The sequence below is a fragment of the Heteronotia binoei genome, chromosome 6, assembly GCF_032191835.1.
Source record: "Heteronotia binoei isolate CCM8104 ecotype False Entrance Well chromosome 6, APGP_CSIRO_Hbin_v1, whole genome shotgun sequence".
In the NCBI taxonomy this organism is placed as follows: Eukaryota; Metazoa; Chordata; class Lepidosauria; order Squamata; family Gekkonidae; genus Heteronotia; species Heteronotia binoei.
The window spans coordinates 129,100,270-129,115,133 of NC_083228.1; positions in this window are offsets into that span (position 1 = coordinate 129,100,270).

A 14,864-nucleotide genomic window follows, 5' to 3' on the forward strand; every position below is an offset into this window, starting at 1 on the left:
CAGCCCGACAAGGTCTCATTTATGTCAAATCCGGTACCCATAACAAATGAGTTCGACACCCCTGCTCTACGGCATTATACCCCACTGAAGTTCCTCCCCAAACTCCACCCTCCTCAGGTTCCACCCTCAAAATTTCCAGATATTTTGCAACCTGAAGCTGGCAAACCTATTCTAGAGGCTGCATACCACCAGAAAACCTAATTGCAGCAAAGGGAAAATATGCATAAAATGTTGGCTCACTTGCTGTGGCCTTATGGTCACCAACCTCTAGATCAGGGGTGTCAAATATGAGGTCTGGGGATCACATCAGACCCCTAGAGCGCTCTTATCAGACCCCCGAGCAACTGGCTCTTGTCTGCTTTCTTCTCCTCTCTCTTGCTTTCTTCTGCATCACAGCTTGCTTTGCAAGGCTTGCTCAATTGCACAGGAGCTACAGAGCAAAATCTTGATTTTCTCCATTAGTTGAAGCTCCTTCCCCTCCTGGTCCCCTGGGGAGGGAGGAAAAAAGCCAGAGCTTCCTTTGCCCAGTTCCCTGGATCTCATGGGAGAAATACAAAGAAAGCACATTTAAGATGAATGAGTGCTAATGTTTTAAGCATGGTTTATTTTAATTTTAAAAAGAATCTTTAGTCGTGTTTGTCTGTGTCCTTCAAAAAGTTTATATCTTTGCTACCTAATCTTAAATAGGTATACACATGGCCTGGCCCGATAAGGCCCGGCCTGGCCTGACAAGGTCTCATTTATGTCAGATCCAGCCCTCATAGTTCAACATCCCTGCTCTATATTATTGTGCTATACGCTTATTGTAGTTCCAGAATTAATTGTTTGTGTGGGATTAAGACGAAGTTTTCTTCAAAAGAGGCAAAGACTGAAACCGGAAAGCATGTCATCCATCACACAACAACTACCACACAATTTGTGAATAGCATATTCAGCACTCCTTTTGTATGTTCGAGACTGGTCTGCCTTGTGCAGAACAAATTTCATAGGAAGTTTATGCATAGAAAAATTATGGATTCCTTCATCAGTCTGTACTGTAGTGTGACTAAGTTTTGTTTTTGGATTCCTTCTTATGTGTATCATTGTGACTGGTGAATATTAAGTTACAACCCCCTGTAAGGGATCTGTGTAAAGTGTTTGAATCAATAGAGATAAATACCTTAAATATTCATGGTCATAGTAATATCATTAGCAATTTTACATGGCTTTTCTCCTATTCCTCAACCTCTAGGTGGGGCCTGGAAATCTCTTGCTATTACAATTGATCTCCAGACTGTAGAGAACAGTTCTCTTGGAGAAAATGGCTGCTTTGGAGGGTGGACTCTGGCATTATACCCTCCCTCCCCCAAAGCCCACCCTCCTTAGGCTCTACACCCAAATCTCCAGGAATTTCCAAACCCAGAATTGGCAACCCTATGGTCTCCTTTGCAAACTGTAAGTCTTACTCCTCCCCCACCTTTGTCTTGGCTTCCCATTTACCCACCTAGGGCAGGGAACTGCATCATCAACATTAATTTTGATCAACAGATCAGTCAGTGACAAAGCACAGTTGACATGGCAGAGAACTGCCACAACAGCCCTCATTTCTCACCTCCAAAGAATTGAGGAGTGGGAGACAAAATGGAGTCCTCATCATGACACATTGAGAACCTCCTCATTCTCTATGGTATCCCATCTGTTCTAACATATTCTTGAAAGCTCTACCCAGGAGCCCTCAGCTTGGTGCTTGTGGGCACCATGGCACCAGCCTTTTTGTGGCCCCTTCCTTTTTCAGGAAGGGTGTGGGACCAGCAAGGCTTCTGATTGGCTATTGGAGATTTGATTCGCTATGCAGATTTTGTAAAATGTTGCTTTCACAGCAGCTGCTACCATAGCACACGGACCTACACTGTGTTTCTGAAGTTAAACTGTGGCAATCATTTTGTGGCTGGCTCCGCCTCCTGCAGCAGCCATTTTTGCTGTAGCCGTGTTGTTGTTGCACCCATCTTGCTGTGTCTGAATTCCAAATGTACCCACAGGCTCAACAAGGTCTGCTCTGCACCTGCTGTGTTCATTTACTCTCCAACAGCCTGCCCGCCATTGACTTAAAGATTAAGATGGTGACAGTTCAATAGAGATAAACCAGAAATACAGAACTGTCCTACAATATTGTTATGAAAATTGCTGTCTGATTACTGAGAACGGGTTGACTGAGAATGAGCTGTGCTTTCCTGTACAGGACTGGAATCAGCACTTACGACAAAAGAATGCTAATATCCCTTGATGGCGGTGGTGGTTTCTTGAATGGGTGCTAATTGTTAGGAGATGGGCCTCCTCTTAGCAGATTGAAGAAGATGCCTCCTCCCAGCTGAGAAGAGAGGGCAGGGTGTATGTGTAGAGAAACAGCCCCTTGAGTTGGGAGAATAAGAAAGAGAAGCAGATAGAGAGCTGGCAGTGAACCTTCTGCCTTATGACAAACGGCAGAGACTCTGCTCTGAGACTCCTAGTGAAGGGCGAGATATGGATCCAATTTCCTCCTCCTCCTCTTCTTCAACTACCACTTGGCCTCCACTTTGACTTTCTTTCTGTATCTATGATATTAAAAAGAGACTGTCCATTGGAAGTGATCTCTGATCCAAAGGAACCCAAACTTGTCCCTGAAACTTATTTAGCTCTGAGCGTCAAGTGCCTTGCCATTTTTTTTCTGTTTTCTAAGTGCTTTCACTTTTGTCTGCTTTGCTGCGTCTATCCTTGTAAACAGTTATCAAGTCTTCCACCCTGATCTGAAGGGTTACTAAGGGAACCAAGGTCGCTCTTCCAGATAAAGAGCACCTGCAAAAAGCAGCCTGGGAATGTCTTGCGGGGAGGGATTGCTGCTTCCGGCTTTCCTTTGAAAATGTAACGGTTTAAGGTGAATCTACATAAGGGGGCAGAAAGCCTGCCATGCCAGTCTTTGCAAAGATAGTCTTGTCTCTACATGCCTGTCAAGAACCAAATAAACAACCTTTGATGAACTGCATTATTTGTGATCCTTGAACTGCTGGGGGTCTTGACACTGGGAAGGGGGTGTGGGTGTGTAACTGTAGGTTATCAACAGCTGAAGATATCACCTCAGTGGTAGACAGGTGAAAAATTGCAGCCCACGCACTGATTGCACGGTGCTTTAGCATTCATGCGCACATGCTAAAACGCATGCACACTAGAGAGAAAATGCATCTGTTATTCCTCACTCAGAGACTTCTAATCTGGGGATGGAACTGAAAACCTACAGAATGAAAGCTCTAGTGGTCCACATAATAGAACACCTACATGCCTTGAGGCAAAAACAAGGACAACGGTTTTTCAAGGGAAGGTACCAGACAATTGGGACTATCCCTGGTGAACGGATATCTGTCACCAGGAGATCCATTGCAATAGCAGAAAACTGCCTGGAATTACAGCACCTCTCCAGATGGCAGAGATAGTTCCCCTGGAGAAAATGGCTGCTTTGGCGGGTGGGCTCTTTGGCATACCTCACTGAGGTCCCTGTCCTCCCCAGACCTCACCCTCCCCACTCTCCACCCCCAAAATCTCCAAGTATTTCTTAACCCAGCGTTGGCAACCCCACCTCTGTGGCCTGTTTTTTTTTTACCCTTCAGGACAAACGATTGGTCACCGTGGCCAATAGGACAAGATTTACCACAGGCCTGATCCAGTGTGGTTCTTTTTATGCATGGATATTTTTTATGGTGATACGCTAGAAAGTGTGAAGAGTATCAAGACAATCCTACACTTCTCTCTAAAACAGGGGTGGCCAAACTGTGGCTTGGGAGCCACCTGTGGCTCTTTCACACATATTGTGTGGCTCTCGAAGATCCCACCACCCAGCTTGGAAGAAGGCATTTGTCTCTTTAAATCATTTCTCCAAACCATGCCAAATGGTGCCTTGAAGAATATTTAAAGTTAAAGTTGTTTTCTTTCCACCTCCCTCCCTACCATCCTTACTTCCGGCTCTCAAACATCAGACATTTATTCTATGTGGCACTTATGTTAAGCAAGTTTGGCCACCCCTGCTCTAAAATAACAACATCTTTAGAATTAGGCACGAAGGGTACCTTGTCCTTTGACCAGTTTGTGCTTTTTAAAAAAGACTTTACCTTGAAGATCTCCCTTTGCTAATTTGATTGGAAGGATTATCTCTTTCATTGTGTTTGTATTAGGACTACAAAGGATTTCCCAGACTGACACTAATAAGCCTAATTAGCAAAAGGGCTTTTATTATGTTTGCTTTATGCCTTATTTGATTGACTTAAAGCCTGTTTACTTAGGAAGAACAACACGCTATATTAGATTTTAAAAAAACAAACAATTATAATAAAATCTGTTCTAATGATCAAAACAAAGAGTGTGTGGGGGTGGGAACTGATTGGGGTTAGATCTGGAAGAAGGAGAAAATAAAGGCTTATAGCCTGGACAGAAGAACAGAAAGCTAAATTTAAAAAGTTTTACTTGACTAATTTAATCAGTGTGGTTGGAATTGTATGGATATAGTCTACTAAATCTGTAATTGAAATTTAACCCCAAGCATCAATTTTAGGATGTTGTGTGTGCGAGAGAGAGACAGAGAGACCAGGCATTGTGCACAAGAGAACATAACAGTGTCAAGACGTGTATGATGCTGAATTTGGACACAGAAATGCAACCTGTTCTGCAGAATGTTCTGGCTCTCTACATCACCACCTACTTGAGCCTTAAGTAGGAAAGAGAGGAAAACTGCACAAAACTACTAGTAGCTCCCTTCCCTCACCTTCTGGCATCCCATAGCCTTCTGTACCCTCTAGGACAGGGGTGTCAAAAATGCGGCCCAGGGGCTGAATCAGGCCACCAGAGGGCTCCTATCAGGCCCGCGAGCAACTCATTGTCATCTGCCTCCTTCTGCATCACAACTTGCTTTGCCAGGCTTGCTCAACTGCACAGGAACTAAAGAGCAAAGCTCCTCCCTTGGGGAGGAAGTGGGGGAAGGAAAGCTAGCTTTGCCAGGTTCGCTCAATTGCACAGCAGAGCTACTGAGCCCAGCCTCTTTTCCTTCTATTGGCTGAGGCTCAACAAGCCAGTGAGGTGGATTAGGCTGAGTGTGTGTTTGTCTGTGTTCTTTATAAAGGTTATATCTCCCCTACCTGGCATTACATTTTATGACACACATGGCCCGGCCCAACAAGGTGAAGATCTGGTCCTCATGAGTGACACCCCTGCTCTAGGAAAAACTGGATTAGTCAATCACCCCTCCTCTATGGTATAAGGCATAGAGGAGGATCAGTTAGAGCCATCACCATGAACAAACGCAACTGGGTTCTACTGATCAGTAGGGTTGCTAACTCCAGGATGGGAAAACACCTCCCAGCACTGGTATTCAGAGGTTTATTGTCTTCTGAATATGAAGGTTCCACATATATGCAGGTAGGGCAGCGTAAGAAAGTAATGGCCAGGGCTTTTTTGTAGAAAAAGCCCAGCAGGAACACACTGGCATATTAGGCCACACCCCCTGGCATCACCTGGCATTGTGTCGCTGAATTATTTAGGTGAGCATTTTTACACAGGAAATAGGGCAAAAAAATGGTTCAAAAAGATGCTGTCGCTTTCCTTTCTTGAAAGCATCAGGAATTATTTGCATATTAGGCCACACCCACTGCTGCTAAGCCAGCCGGAACTGCATTCCTGTGTGTTTCTGCCCCCCAAAAGGTCCTGGTAATAGCTAAACCTTTGATACCTTTTTATTAGAACCAACCAAAATGTCACAAAATATTGAGCTTCTTAGTTCCCTTGATTGGACTAGAAATTTAGTACAATAGGTATTAAAGAGCCACAGTTTGGCTGCCCCGGGCGTGAAGGTTGGCCCAGAAAAGGTTCCTCCAAAGTAGACATTTTGCAAAGACACCAATACGGCAGAAGGGCACAGGTAGTGTGAAGCAGCAAAGAGAGACCACTAAACAGAAGAATGGCCAAGAGCAAGATGGTTTATTGAATAACAGGTAAAGTTACTTCATTGCAATTCAGGTCAATTCAGTTCAATCTTTTTTGCAAAGTAAAAGATACCAGATTCCAACCCAACCCCTAAGCTGACGAGGAGACTCCAGCTGAACAATATTTTCCTTAAGGTTTATGTAGAGGGCACATGCACAGATTCATGGCCCAGGAATACAAAGCCAACTCACTTTGCTTGATAACTCAACATACAAATATCATTAGGGCTTACAAGAAGAAGAGTTGGTTTTTATAACCCACCTTTCTCTACCCTAAGGACTCTCAGAGCAGCTGACAATCTCCTTTCCCTTCCTCTCCCCACAACAGACACCGTGAGGCAGGTGGAGCTGAAAGAGCTGAGAGAACTGTGACTGACCCAAGGTCACCCAGCAGGCTCCATGAGGAAGAGTGGGGAATCAAACCTGGTTCTCCACGCTGGCCAACTTTGAACACGTACTAATGGATCTAGTTGGAAAAGTCTGTGTCTCATTGCACCAAAAATAAAAGTTCCTTCTCATCCAAAGTGTCCTTGTGCACAGAAACGGACGTGAAGACACACGCAACAAGGCATTTTAAAAACATTTTTCATTATCAAGCCTTGTTAACATGAAGACAAAAATAAGTATTACTTCAAAAGAAACAGATTAAATGTAGCACACAGTAATTACCCCCATAAATGAGAAGCAGTTGGCAAACCATGTCATATGCTTATTTCTAAGCAACACTTAACATTCTGCAGTGTTTTCACAGTGTAATAAATACTCGTCACGTCGTGAAAGTCCCTCTGTCATCCTGAAAAGGAAGGGACAGACAAAAATGTTTCGGGGTAACACCGGTGAACCCAGAGTTGCTGACAGTCGACAGTGATGGGGAAAAGTAATCAGGAGGGGTCCTGCCCTCTCCAAATATTGGGGTTTTCTTTCCTCAAAACTAGCTTCGCTCCTGAGGAATGAAGTCAACAGTGCAGGAGTTCCCAACCTTTGTTGAGCCTGTGGGCAACCTTTGCAATTCCGACACAGGGTGGCAGGCACACCACAAAATGGCCGCCGTTGAGGCAGAGACACACACAGATGGCGCCCGAGTGCAGAGGACAAGAGGAGTGGTTTTTAAAAATACATTGGGAAAGAGAAGTGAGAGAAAGAATAAAAACTACTGTACTGGCAGCGGCCACAAAAAAGGTTATTTTAATCTGTGCAGCCAATCAGCAGCCCTGCTGGGCAGGAACCTCACCCACTTTCTAAAAACACTTGGCCGACTCAAGAAAAGGCATCAGCAGGCACCACGGCACCCATGGGGGCACGACGTTGGGGACCTCTGCATGCAGTTAGAGCCATGACTTTTTTTTTTTTTCAGTTGGGGGCGAAGAGATGCCTCCCCTGAAATGTTTTAAGAACTACAGTAATACATCTTGACCTGTTTCTGCTAAACGGGATGAGAAAAGGCCTGGACTAAGCACGCGGCAAAGGGCTGAGGTGACAGAATGGACTGTACCACTTCAGACTGCAGGGAAGGAACTACAGTCTTAGTAATCCCCTCCCGTTAATGATTTTCTGGTAAATGAAAGACAAGCACACTGTGCCAAGGGTGGGCCGGAACCTTTTTATCTCGATGCGCCAAGTTTGTAAGTTGGGTGACATATTTACAGGAAGGGAGGGGGGGAGCATTACATCGCCACCTCCTGTCTTATACTGGTACAGCTCATTCTCCCACCTCAGAATCCCTCCCCTTCATCCTCCTGATTTACACAAAATGGAAAACGAGGTGTCCCCACACTGGATTACAGGGGGCAGAGACCAGGTCTGAACAGAACTCCATGCAAAGATAAATGAAGGCTGGGAGAAAGCCTCTTATGCCCTCCACTTATTTTCAGAGTTTCTAACATATAGGAGGGAGCATTTAAAATTTTAAACTGAAGTGCTACCAGAGCTTTTTTTTTGGTAGCAGGAACTCCTTTGCATATTAGGCCACACCCTCCTAATGTAGCCCATCCTCCTGGAGCTTACAGTAGGCCCTGTACTAAGAGTCCTGTAAGCTCTTAGAGGACTGGCTACATCACGGGTGTGTGGCCTAATATGCAAAGGAGTTCCTGCTACAAAAAAAGCTCTGAGCCATTCCAGCGCTTAAGCATTCTCCTACCCCACCCCTGACCTCATTCTTCTGAGTGTATCAGTCAGGCCTAGGCATGGCAGGTTTGACTCAAGAAATATCGGGGGACATTAGGGGTGGAGTCAGGAGCAAGGATATGACAAACACAATTGAATTCCAAAGGGAGCGCTGGCAGTTGCATTTAAAGGGACCACACACCTTTTAAATGTCTTCCCTTCATTTGAAAATAATGAAGGATAGAGGCATCTCCTTTTGGGGCTCATAGAATCGGACCCCCTGCTCCAATCTTTTTGAAACTTGGGGGGTGTTTTAAGGAGAGGCACCAGATGCTATGCTGAAAATATGGTGCCTCTTTCTCAAAAAAACAGCCCCCCCCCCAGAGCCCTAGATACTCACAGATCAATTCTCCATTATACCCTATGAGAATCGATCTCCATAGAGTATAATAGACTGCCCAGCAGACATTTCCCCACACACACACTTTCTGATGACCATGAAGCAGGGGGAGGGCTTCCAAACCAGGGGATCCCATGCCCTCAACTGGGGATTGGCAACCCCAGTCAGGCCAGCATAAAGGTTTAGCGAAGAACAAAGTCAAATCACAGCAGAGAGAAAAAGTTTTGTGGTGGTAAAAGACTAGCAATTTCTAGCATCTGAAGGCCAGAGCTTGCTTTGTATGATGCATAAAGTGTTTGCCTGAGTGTACAAGTGCACCACAAAGTTAAGGAAAAGACATAATTCAGTTTCCCTAGAAGATAAACACTTTTCTGTAGTCCCCATGCACACACGCAGTGGAGAACCATCAACACAGATGTTTTTGTGAACAAGGCGAAAGGAGGCCAAGGGTGACGAGGACCTTCTGTCCTGCCATTGTACAGCTACGGAGGGGTGAATGGTGACTGGCCCACATCAATTCTTTGAAGGTTTCAATGCAATATGTCATTTAACACTCAGTGCAATTAAAAGAATGCATAAATATGACAGATACTGTGGATTTGTCTTGTAAATGGTATGAATGGGTGACTGGGTTCAAGTTTTGGAATTTATCAGGGAACTGGGAGGGCATACAGCTTTAAGACTGAAGGGTAAACAAAACTCCAAAGCCATTTTGTTTGAAGATGAAACCAGACATTACATGCAGCGAGTTCCTGATGCTTATGCAGACTCTGTTGGGAACCCAAAAACTGGATGTCCTCTCAAGCTGAGATGTCTTCCCCATTCACCTGCTCGTCCCCTATAAGCAGGCCTTCTCACCTGTGGTCCAAACCAACCACACAACTATCTCCCGGCATCTTGATGGAAGGACACCCAAGTCGATGGGGACATGTGTGGGCTGGAAGGATAGCACAAGCAGGAGAAGGAGATGAGAACTCTGGGTACTGTCTGCCTAGGGCCTTCCAAAACCTGGAACCAGCCCTGTGCCAGCGTGTTGGACTAGGATGAGGTACCCCAACACGATGCCCACTGGACAGCTTTCCTGGCACCCAAGTGTTTGTAGAAAGTGGCACGGCTCTTACCCAGCAAGATCTGAGAGTCATGGAAACCACCCTGAAGTCCTTGAAGAAAAAAATACATTGGACAGAACAACTTGAGGGCAATAAACTTGGGTGAGCGGATCAAAGCGATAGCTATGTAACGGTGGCAGTGGGAAATGCTGTCATGTTACAGTCGACTTATAGTGACCCCATAGAATTTTCAGGGCAAGAGATAAACAGAAGTTGCCTGCCTCAGCGTAGCAACCCTGGACTTCCCTGGTGGTCTCCCTTCCAAATGCTAACCAGGGTTGACTCCACTCAGCTTCCAGGAACTGACAAGATCAGGCTGGCCATATATAATATGGTCCTGGAAATGCAATAAATACATGTATGGAAACCAGCAGAATTGCACAAACTTTCTGCTACAGTTTCCCCTGGGGTGAAACCAGGGGTGGAATTCTAGCAGGAGCTCCTTTGCATATAAGGCCACACACCCCCAATGTAGCCAATCCTCCAAAAGCTTACAAGGCTCTTTTTTGTAAACTCTTGGGAGGATTGGCTACATCAGGGGGTGTGGCCTAATATGCAAAGAAGCTCCTGCTAGAATTCCACCCTTAGATGAAACTATTAAGCACTCTTAAGCTTTGAGAGAACATCTGCAGCTTGCAAGGAATGCTGGGTTGCACAATTCACTCCAGATTTTTGGAAATTGACACCCTCCAAGGAACTACTGTGTGAAAAGTACATTTTATGTCCAAGAAACAAACAACAAAATTTAAAAACACACATATACCAAGATGGAGAAACACCATTTTCAGAAACCATAATAAATACCTACACAGGATTAAAAAAAACAGAAGTGCTAGAAATGCCCCAACAGTCAAACATGAAAAAGAAACAAGACAGGATAAAGACTTACATAGCGATAAGCCTACGTGTGGTCTACGTGATCAAATAAATACAAAACAAATACACAGATTAGTAGCAGCAAAGATCAGTCGACCTACTGGCCAATGTAATAGCTGCAAAAAAGATTCAAGTCTCCTTCAACCTCAACGAGCAATCACTCCTCCAACCAGGTCTATAATGTCTGAAGGGGTACACAGGCTGGTATGAAACATGAATCATAGAGTTGGAAGGGATCTCCAGGGCCATCTAGTCCAACTCCCTGCACAATGCAGGAAACTCACAAATACCTCCCCCTAAATTCATCACCCCGGAGTTGAAAATGACTGCTGCTTGCACAGGGGACTACCTTTACCTTTACTTTAAATTCACAGAGCCCTGTGGCACAGAGTGGTAAAGCTGCAGCACTGCAGTCCTAAGCTCTGCTCACAACCTGAGTTCGATCCTGGTGGAAGCTGGGTTCAGGTAGCCAGCTTGAGGTTGACTCAGCCTTCCATCCTTCCGAGGTCAGTAAAATGAGTATCCAGCTTACTGGGGAGGGGGGGGGGAGTGTAGATGACTGGGGAAGGCAATAGCAAACCACCCTGTAAAAAGTCTGCCGTGAAAACGTTGTGAAAGCAACATCACCCCAGAGTCGGAAAAGACTGGTGCTTGCACAGGGGACTACCTTTACCTTTTTAAATTCAAAAGATCTTCATTGCTGTCAGATGGCCATCTAGCCTCTGTTTAAAAGCCTCCAAGGAAGGAGAGCCCACCACCTCCTGAGAAAGCTGTTCCACTGAGGAACCGCTCTAATGGTCAGGAAGTTCTTCCTAATGTTGAGCCGGAGACTCTTTTGATTTCATTTTAACATTCTAGCCTGCTGTTCTTAGTAGCTGAAGTACTCTCGATTCCTGTGCATACTTCTAATCCTGCATTCAGGTACAGATATTCTGTCTCTGAACTATCATATATTACCCAAGAAGCAGTTTTTGATATTTGGCTTTTCCCTACCCCTGTCACTGACTTTCATTTCCTCAAGTGGGATCACTCATGGAGAGAAACTCTTTAAATAAGGTCCCTCCTTCTCCCAACCAAGCGCATCTTGCTTCTTTCGGAAGATGCCACTCCCTGCCTCTTGAGTTCAGCACGCAAGGCAAGGAATGAGAAAGCAGGATGTCCTCCCCCCATTCCCCCAAATCCTGCCCCTGATGGAAATAAAACGGGTCAAAACAGAGTTGCGGGGAGGGTCAACGTGGAACCTTCCAATTCCAGCTAGGCCAAAATAGCAATTCCAGGCACACTTATATTTGGAAACAAATCCCACAGCAGGTGGCTGGTGACATGGGTGCAATTAGCATGCATGAAACCTAGACCAGTCGGACATGTGCTTAACTCATTTGTTCTTAAATCGGAGGGATTTTGAAGCGTGCTCTGGCTGGACACTTTGTCGCAGATGCGTTCCCTGACCTGCAACAGCCCTATAGCCCATTTCACAGCCCTGGTATAGGGATATTGAGAATTAGGAAAATATGGGATTGCCGGGGGGGGGGGGGGGGGGATTAGTATGCAAAATCATGGAAATGTTTGTTAGCAGATTAAAGGAATCACAATTTGGAGTCTGGTAATAGTTCAGTTTATGTTAACTGGGCTGCATCAACGAGGGGGCAATATAAGTCAGAATAGCAGACTGAAGTCTATGTTATTAGGTGTGGAGTACCATAAATAAGAGTCTGTTGTAATGTTAGCTCTGGGCTTAAAATGAGGGCATTAGTTTCTCAGAGGTTTAATTTAAACATATAACACACATATAAACATCATTCTAGTTTGCCATTAGAAAGAATACATTACAATATAGTGGAAGATGGGCTGGTATATGTCATAAGATAAACAGCCAATATCCCTTATTTGAGTATGTCAATACAAAACAAACATTATTCTGATACACTATTCTAAAAGAGAAATACGTTGGAATATCCAAATTGTGATTCTTTTAATCTGCTAACAAACATTTCCATGATTTTGCATACTAATTCACTGCCCATTTTCTCCGCATTTAGGACTGCTTGCCATTCCATCCTCTTGTCTGATGAAGTGTGCTTCTAGCACACGAAAGGTTACATTCTGAATAAGACTTCGTTGCTCTTAAAGGTGCCGCTTGACTCCTACTTTGCTCTTCTGCTTCAGACCCACACGGCTGCCCACCTGGATCTATGGAGATGGAATGAAGTGTTATGTTTACTCCCAGTGCAGCAGAGCCATGTGTCAGAGTTCTGAAGCAGAAGAGAAGAGCCGAGTTGCAGTTTCAGGCTCCTTTTTCCCCGCGGTGCTCCTGCTCGATTTTGCACACGCCGCTGCGAAGCTGCAGCTTGCCCCGCCTTTTTCCCAAGTTCTCTCCACGACTCCAGGATTCTCTGAAAACCAGATTTTGAAGCCGCGGAGAGAATTTGGAAAAGAGGCGGAGCAAGTCACAGCTTCGCAGCAGCATGTGCAAAATCGGGCCAAAGCACCACGGGGAAAAAGGAGCCTGAGGCTGCAGCAATGCTAGTAGGGAATCGGCCTGACAAGCTCAGAACCGACAACCCCACTGACGGATCCGTTAAATATGAACATATGAAGCTGCCTTATACTGAATCAGACCCTCGGTCCATCAAAGTCAGTATTGTCTACTCAGACTGGCAGCGGCTCTCCAGGGTCTCAAGCTGAGGTTTTTTCACACCTATTTGCCTGGACCCTTTTTTGGAGATGCCAGGGATTGAACCTGGGACCTTCTGCTTACCAAGCAGATGCTCTACCACTGAGCCACCGTCCCTCCCCTCAAGATGCAACATTTCCAGGGGAGGGGCGATGGCAATGAAACAAAAGTAGTTTTATTCATCAGTGATGGTCACACTTTGGGGCTGGAAGCAGCACATTAAAAACTGATTGCCAGTTCCTGTACTCAATCGGGCAGCGGAGGAAAGATGCTTCTTGGCAGCAGGCCCGAGACAGGAAGAGTCAGCCAGCTGTCCTTGCAGCACTGCCAGGAGAGTCAGATGCTTTTAATTGAGCCCAGATACCTCCTCCAGATACCTCCGCGCATCACGTTTGTCAGCCAAATGTGTCTGGCTGCAACTGGTGGAGAGGAAAGCGAGACTCTGGATTCAGTGGGGCTGGCCAGGACCAGCCTCGCTAGAGAGCAACTGCTTTGAGCAGCGGGTCCCAGAGATCTCTCTGCCTCCACTTTCCACCTCTAAGCAAGCTTTGGACGGCAAAGCCCAGAGGGCACCGTTGCAGTTTTTCAATGAAGGAGCAAAAATGTGTAAAAGTTCAGTTTGTTCATGCAGGAAAATGAGGCAGCAGGTGGTGGATTCTGGCTTTGAATGTTCCTCTGTACACAAACTTCATGCAGATGGAGAACAGGTGTTGCAGAGAAACAGCCTGCACCTCCTCTCTGCTCACACCAAGTTTTCTTTTTATATTAAACAAAGGAAAGCATTTAAAACAGGATTCTCCATAAGCACCTGAAGCTGCCTTATACCAAGGCAAACCCTTGGTCCTGGGGTGGTCAAACTTGCTTAACGGAAGAGCCACAAAGAATAAATGTCAGATATTTGAGAGCTGCAGGGAGGGAGGGAGGGGGAGAGGGAGGGAGAGAAGGAGGAAGAGAGGGAGGGGGAGAGAGAGGGAGGGAGAAAGAGAGGGAGGGAGAGAGAGAGGAAAATAGATGGGGAAGGAAGAGGGAAGGAGAGGTGGAAAGAAATCGACTTTAACTTTAAACACATTCTCCAAGCTACCAGCTGGCTTGGCTTGGGGAAGCAATTTAAAGAGAGAAATGCCTTCTCTAAGTCAGCCAACAGGGAGGTGGAGGCTTCAACAGCCACACAATATGTGTGAAAGAGCCGCATGGGGCTCCCAAGCTGCAGTTTGGCCAGCCCTGCCTTGGTCCATTGAGATCAGTTCTGTGTACTCTAACTGGCAGCAGGTCTCAAGCAGAGGACTCTCCCATCACTTAATACCGGATCCCTTGTAACTTGAGATGCCAGGGATTGAATATGGGATCTTCCACAAGCAAAGCTGAAGCTCGACCACTGAGCCAGGGGACCCTCCACCATCTCCCACCTGCACCGGGAAGTCCAGAAGTTCATTCCACCACCTCATTCTCCTGCATGTGTGAACCAGGCTTAAGGCCATCAGGAACAGAGGAGGATAGGAAGCTGCTCCTGTTGGCACCAGTGAAGAGGACTTGCAATGATGGGTTTAAATTAAGGGTGGGAAGGTACTGGATATTAGGCTTTTTACAGTCAGAGTTGTTCAACAGTGGGATCAGCTACTGAGAGACGTGGTGAGCTCACCTCACTGGCAGGCTTTAAGCAGCAGCTGGACAAACACTGGTCAGGGATGCTTTAGGGCCAGAAGTAGGGAACGTTGGCTCTCCAG